Source organism: Neomonachus schauinslandi, chromosome 7, assembly GCF_002201575.2.
Source record: "Neomonachus schauinslandi chromosome 7, ASM220157v2, whole genome shotgun sequence".
In the NCBI taxonomy this organism is placed as follows: domain Eukaryota; kingdom Metazoa; phylum Chordata; class Mammalia; order Carnivora; family Phocidae; genus Neomonachus; species Neomonachus schauinslandi.
The window spans coordinates 102,693,149-102,700,740 of record NC_058409.1 but is presented as its reverse complement, the minus strand read 5'-3'; positions in this window follow the sequence as shown (position 1 = coordinate 102,700,740).

The window sequence follows — 7,592 nt, the reverse complement described above, 5'->3', positions numbered from 1 at the left end:
GAGCCAAAGCATTCATTTATGGGCAGGATTTGGTTCCCTTTTTGCTCTCTCTTAAGTAGTCTTTTTTAATTAAAAATTTTTTTAACTTGTTAAATTTTTATTTATTTACTTATTTTTGTGGACAATGAGGTATTAGGCTTTACAGTTTGTCAGAGCTTGGGTGGTCCAAATTACCAATTCTTTGTTGAAAGTTCTGTAGCATGCTGGAGACAGCCATGAAGTCCCAGCAAGTGTGCACACTTCTTCAGGCCTCTGAGAACATGTAGATTTCAGGGTGCATGTCCAAAGCCACACCCTTTTCCCCTTCCTCTATTGCCCTTGTGAAATGGTGGTGAAGGTTCATTCAGCCAAAATGAATGAGTAGGGCATGGCCTTTGAGCATTTGATAGCTTCTGGGAAGCTGCTCACTCAACCCAGCAATAAATATCACTGTTTTTTCTGTAGTCTCAGGGCTGTATTTCTCTCATTAAAGATTCATCAGCACTCTGTTTCTGTTTTTCTTCAAATATGGAGAAATCATATGTTAACTGGAGTCCCATTTTTGTGGGAATTACTCCATTTTTTTTATTCTAAGATGTGTTTTCTCTCACATTTGAACACTTCTGAAATGCTCAGTTAGTATACAATGTATGTGCCTAATGTGATATTCCATTTTTTATTCCTTGGAAAGTTGTTATTAAATTGATGATTCATCTTAAAAGGATAATATCTTAGAATCAGGAGAATACCATAGCTTCTTTAGCTAATTTCTAATTTTGACTCTGAATGAAATTGTGTAACCACAAGATTATGGTGGTGGTGATGGAAAAGAGGAAATGTGAGGAGTGGGGGCAGATGCTTGAAATGGGAGAGGGACTGTCTTGTTGCTACTTGGGATTATGGTTTGGACCTCCATTCAGCTGCAGTTAACCGGGCATTTCCCCCACCAGTTGGAGTGGGGAAGTTCAGATCTGCTTCATCATCTCTGTCAAGAACCATTGATTTATTGGTACCATATAAAATTATGAAGAGATATAAAGCACAGTCTTTGAACCTCAAGATATATTGATTATAAAAATTTGTGACTTCATTGGTATAGCAGGGAAAACCTTCCATTAAATATTATTTTTTGTTAACTGCTTTAGTAAGATGTAATTCACATAACCTACAACTCACCCATTTAAAGTATATAATTCAGCGGATTTTCGTATATTCACAGAATTGGGCAAACATCACCACGACCAATTTTAGAACATTTTCATCACCCCAAAAAGAGATCTCATATTCTTTAGCAGTCATCTCTCCACCTCTTATTCCTTCCATTTTCCCCAACTCTAGATACCACTATTCCATTTAAATCTGAAGACCAAAAATGCAGCATGGCTAAACTAGGGCAATGAACCAGGAGTTAGAAGTTTTAAGAACATTCCAAAACTTGGCATCATCTGTGTAATTGGTATAATGACACCCATATCACAGGTAGTTGGTATTAATGTAGTGGTTGTGAGGACTAACCAAGATAACACATGTGAAAGCACCAGCACAGGGCATGCCTCATAGTAGGTTCAGAATATTATTTTCTTCCTCTTTTTATTCTCTTCAAGATGGGCCATGAGCTGAATACCTGAAGGGTGGCTGGTCTTTCTCCTCCCTTTATGTGAAGACTGAGGCCTTTGTAGATGCCAACTGAGTGTTCCCTCTCAGCAATCCCCTTTTGCATGTGGTTAAAGCCCAGTACTATTTTTTTTTTGAAGATTTTATTTATTTATTTGAGAGAGAGATTGAGAGTGTGAGAGAGAGAGCACAAGCAGGGGGAGGGGCAGAGGGAGGGAGAAGCAGACTCCCTGTGGAGCAGGGAGCCCAACGTGGGGCTCGATCCCAGGACCTTAGGGTCATTGAGCGAAAGGCAGATGCATAACCGACTGAGCCACCCAGGCGCCCCAAAGCCTGGTATTATTGCTGGTGACATCTCAACTCAGCAGTTGAACTGATTATACAAAACAGAGAGTCTGATTTCCATTTTCTTAGAAAAGAAACAACAAAAAAAACCCATCCACTTTATTCAGATAATGGGAAGTCAGCCTCAACTCTTAAAATTTCTACCAACTGGATGGTTTTCAGAGGGATACATAGTGGTCAGGAACCAAAGTGGTCAACAAAGGTGAGAGATGTGGAACAAATCCTCACAGTGCACTCATATGAATCTCCATGCAGTATAAGGAAAAAGAGATCAGGATCATGGACTCCAAAAATCAATCCCATTGGCTTTTGGCTCTGAAAAAGTAGTGCCAAGACTGTTTTTTGAAATCTCAGAGATGTCTGGCTTATCTTTATTTGCCCATCCTTGAGTAGAGAGGTGAGGGGTACTTCTGTCTTGATGTGATGGATGGTGGAATTCAAGTGTAGAATAATTTCCATGGTCTGAGGCCCTGAAGTCTTTCAAAGAAGACATTTATGATGATCTTCTCATGATTCTAGGCCCTCTGCTCCTGCTTTTGTCAGAATCAGGATGCTCCTGAGAGCTTTTGGCTCTCCCTATGTCTCTATTGACTTCTGCCAAAACCAGCTCCAGGTTATTCTACTGAAAACGATTTAGTCAAAAATAAGGGGATCAATGTAACTATTTGGTAAAGGAAAAAAAAAACACACTTCATATAATGAATATTCTTCAGACACTATTCCTTGATAATTTTAGTCCATGATTATGACTGCTTTGCATCCTTTATTTATCTTTTAAGATTTTTGCCCATTCTAAAATTTAACTTTTCAATTTTTCCCTATGTATTTATTATTATACTTTAAATTCATTTCCAGCCCATTATTCCTATTCTTTGGTGTTTGTTGAAGTGGAAATTTGGGATAATAAGATTTAGTTGAAACATCCATAATATCCAATAAAACTTAGTCTGATAAACATACAGGTTCAAACAGTATCTGTGATGTAATCCTGTATTTATAAGATAACAATAATGTATAGATAAGTATTTGGATAACTATACATCAAGGTCTGAGTAATATTTGCTGGTGTGGAATTATTTTGCTTACTTATATTCTGTTAATGAATTCAACAAAATTTTATAAAGCTCTTTCTAAATGTCAGCCATATGCTCTATGTTGGGGCTAAAGCAATAAAGAAGAAAGACAAGAAAATTTTGCTTTCAAGAAGGTACAAACTAGTGGGGAGAGAGAGTAGACAAAGAATTAAGTAAAGTATATTTTGGTTTAACAGTAAAAAGTACTACAGAAAAAAATGAAGCAGGGAAGGGGGATAGAGTGTTGGGGAGGGGGTCCCAATTTTAAATAAGGTCATCAGGGGAGGTCTCTCTTGTCCAAGTAGCTTTTGAGTAAAGAGCTAAAGGAGATGAGGGTGCAAACCAGGTGGTTATCTGGTGAAAACACATGATAGCAGGAGGAACAGTAAGCTCAAAAGGTGTTCCAGGGGGATCAGGACTTGTGTGTGTGTGTGTGTGGCAGGGGGTCAGTGGAAGGGTGGTATAAGATAAAGAGAATAGTTATGAATGAATCCAGTTTTTTTGGCCTCGACAACTGGGATTGAACTTGATTAATCGGATGGGGAGGTTTGCAGGAAGATAGAGTTTGGGAGGCAAGATCTAGAGCTTGGGCATTTTAAGTTTGATATGCTCATTAGTCTAATAAGAATGCATTGTTTTTTAAATTTGGAAAAAAAACAATAAATGACATTTTAAAAGAAATTCTCTTGTGGGACTAGGTTGTGGGAAATTCTGTTGTTGGCCTAAATTCCTCAGTTGACTAAACTTCTGTGGCCAAATTGTTTTCAGTCAAACCATCTGGACCTGGTGTATGCAGGGGCGATTCTGGGTAACCACAAAGCACACTTGTTCTTAAGACCACCCTGCTTGAAAGAAAGTTGAAAGCAGTCTCAGTGGTCCTTTGCTGTCTTAACTTTCAATGCCCTTGACTCAACTGACTTCCTAGATGCTTTTTTTTTTAACACCCTAATCCCCAAAACCCTGCCTGACTTCTTGGACCTTTGACTCTTCCATCAGCTTCTCTGATTTTAGATATTTACCTGAAGTTTTGAGGCTCTGGAGCACCTGGACCCTTAGTTTCTTTCTTTCCCCTGATGGTCCTTGCCTGCTCCCGTCCATCCTGTAATCACCATGCTTTCATAAATCAATTTACACTGCATTTCTTGAGCACCTATTTTGTGCAAAGCACTGTACTAAGCATTTTTGGGATGGTGAAAGAGTTGAGATGTGGCACTGATATAGTCCAGGAAGTTCCAGTGTTGTGGTAAATATAAATATATATAATGAGGTGGTGATGGCAAGCATTTAAGAGTGTAGAGGGGAATCTAGGGCTCTGATTTCGGTAGTAATGATCTACTTGGTCCCACCAGCTCTGCTCCAGCATTTTATAGACTTTTCTCAGAGGCTTTTATGTACTTTCCATTATTTATCTTTTGTTCTTCCCCCCACCCCCAATTATAAAGGAACAGATATTCATTGTAGAAAACATGAGAAAAACAGAAAAATATTAAGGAAAAATACTACTCATAATCTTATTATCCAGAGATAGAATGTTACTGATTAATGTTTGAGTATATTTCTTGTCATTCATTTTTTTTTTAAGATTTTATTTATTTATTTGACAGAGAGACACAGCGAGAGAGGGAACACAAGCAGGGGAAGCGGGAGAGGGAGAAGCAGGCTTCCCACGGAGCAGGGAGCCTGATGCGGGGCTTGATCCCAGGACCCTGGGATCATGACCTGAGCTGAAGGCAGACGCCTAAAGACTGAGCCACCCTGGCGCCCCTATTTCTTGTCATTCTTTAAAAAAATTTTATGGTTGCCATTTTCCTCATCATTAATATCCTTTGGAAGAATATTTTTTAAATAGCTGAATGGGATTGATGTTTCACTATTTATTTGCTGGCCCCCTAATGTTGAGTCTTTTCATGTTTTTATAGCTAAGTTCCCTCTTGCATGGGCTACATAGGCCTAGTGTTGAGGATGTCCTAGGATACATGGGGGGAAAGTAGAGTCTCATGAAATGGGAGTGTGCCCACATGGAGTGCACTTGGCTGTGAGGGGTATAGCTAGTTGGGGCATGAATGGCAACACTGAATTAATCCATGCCCTTCTCCAATCTCGCACATGCATGAGCATAGTAGACATTACAGACAAAATGTCAAGGGGGGACTTTGTTCTCTATTTGAAAAACTGCTTGTCACTGGTAGACCAAAGAACTTTGAAATTATATTATTTTAATGTAGTGCATCTTTTTATGATAAATATCAGTAGTTATATTTGTGAAGGGAGCCAAAAAATAAAAATGACACAGGACCCTTCTTTTAAAAAATGAAGAATGATCAAAGCAAGATGAAAGAAAGTGGCATAGTGGCTCCTTTAATAGTACAGAGGAGTCTCCCTATTTCAGTGAGATTCCTCCAGGAGAGTGAGTTTAGGAGCAGAGAAAAGAAATAGAAAAAAAATTGAAAAAACAATATTATATTGTTTCAGAATTTAAAAACCAGTAATGCTTTTCAAGGCTTGTATGTGAAACTCGCCCTTCTCTTTTGGCTCTTCCAGCCACAGATGAGTGTTTCCTTGCTAATAAGAACATTCTTGAGGTGTTTTCCTTTTCTTTACGTGATGTTGGTTGAGATCCCATGCTTGCCATTATTTATAAATTAATTTCTGGCGTTGTAGTAAATTCTAGGAAAACCAGTATAACCACAAGTGTGCATTTAAATTCTTCTGTGTTTTTTTTTTTTCTCCTATTTGTTTTTTTGTTTGGGGTTTTTAATCTTTTTTTCCTATGGGAAAGACAAGAAAGTAAAAAAAAATTTCCACTAGTGGTTGGGTGATTTATAGAGTACATTTCTAACCTCCAGTATTCTTTTATTAGTCTTCTCATTGCTGTGAATGTGTTCTCCCATTTGCTTAAGGCTACTTGATCACCTTTTTTTTGATAGGAATGGTAAAGAAATTTATCATAAGGGTCTAGGTTGATGGAAAGGAATTGAATTTCTTTTGACAAGAAATACCAAAGATGATAATCAATACTTCTTTGAATATATCCAAACCAAGAAGCCAAGCAGAGAACTGGAAACAGAGGTAGAATGGTCATGTATAAAGAGTATGTTGGGCTGACATGAAATTGTCAGAGAGACTTAATTCTTTTCAAAGTGTACTTCGGCTGTTTCTGAGAAGGACTTTTTCAGGAATTTTGGAGAAGTAGTTGTGAATGCTATAGAAGAGCATCTCCCAAAGTACGTTCTGTAGAATGTTCAAGAGTGGAGTGGACATCTGTTATTTGTGCCTGCCCTGAAGCCATTTCTTTCTGTTGATAATAACACCCTGATTTGCCTTTGAGGAACTCCTCCTCCTCACTGTTGGTACAATTGGTTTGGGTGTGGTTGAGTCCAGGGGTGGACAGATGGCCCAGGACTGTTCAGTCAGTATAGTCTATCACATCTCTCTTGGGAATTGGTGCAGAGATGACCATCTGACTAAAGACGGTTTCCTGAGATTCATCCTGGGCCCTTTTTAGAACCACTGGGAAGGAAAAGCCCCTTTTTCATTGGGGTTCCTGAAAAGAGAGGATGTAAGCTCAGTGCTAATGGTCATCTTTCTGCCTTGTGGAGAGAACCTGCTGGAATGAGGCCAACACAAAGGAATGTAGAGCCCAGAAATGGAGACAGAGCAAGTCACTTTGACATTGTCTAAGAGCTTGAGTCCTCTAGGCCTAAAGCCAGCCTATCCTTGGATTTCAGTAAATTAATTTTTTCTCCTTTAGCGAGTTTGTACTGGGCTTCTCTCACTTGCCACCAGGAGTTTTGGCTAATTGAAAAATTGTGCTGTGAAGACTGATCTGTCATCGAACATGTGTGGGAAATCATGGACATATTAGTTTGAGTTCTCCCAGAGATAGACCTGCAATAAGATTTGTGTGCAAGGAGTTTATTTGGGGAGTGGGGAAGTAAGACAGTGAAGAAGAGAAGGCATCTAATAGTTGGTACTTTATCAAGCCAGCCACCACCGTGGGTGACTAGAGCTTAATCTCATGGCGAAGTTATGGGAGGTAGTATAGAGCACATGCCTCAGAGTTATCCCAACCAAGCAGCAGAGGGCTGGGATAATTACACCCAGTTATTGGTTGAGGGGCTGCTCTTGGGGTGTGAGTTAATTTCCTGGTACTTCAGGCCTGCTCTACAAGCAGGCAGAACAATCTTTTGAGGCTTGGGGTGGGGCTGGAGGATGGAGAGGAGGAGGGAAAGGAGGGAGGGAGGGAGTTAGAGGCCTTAGACAAAGGGGTGCAAATAGGGACAGTGGAAGCCAGGAGGAGTCAATGGATATGATATGAGCTAAACAAAGCAAAAGTTTCTTTATTTCAGGACTTCTAACTGCCTTTAATATACTAGTATATATATTGAATATCCAAAATGAGGTTATGGTATACTGTGTTTCCCAAATTTATTTTATCACAGAATTTTTTCTTTGTGGATTGTCTTTGGAACTTGCAGTCCACAGCATATGTGAAAGAGCTTGCTTCTTCCTTTCTTAGCTCTCTGCCTTGTGAAGACATGATAAAGATAGCCATCTACAAGCCAAGAAGCAGCCTCTCAC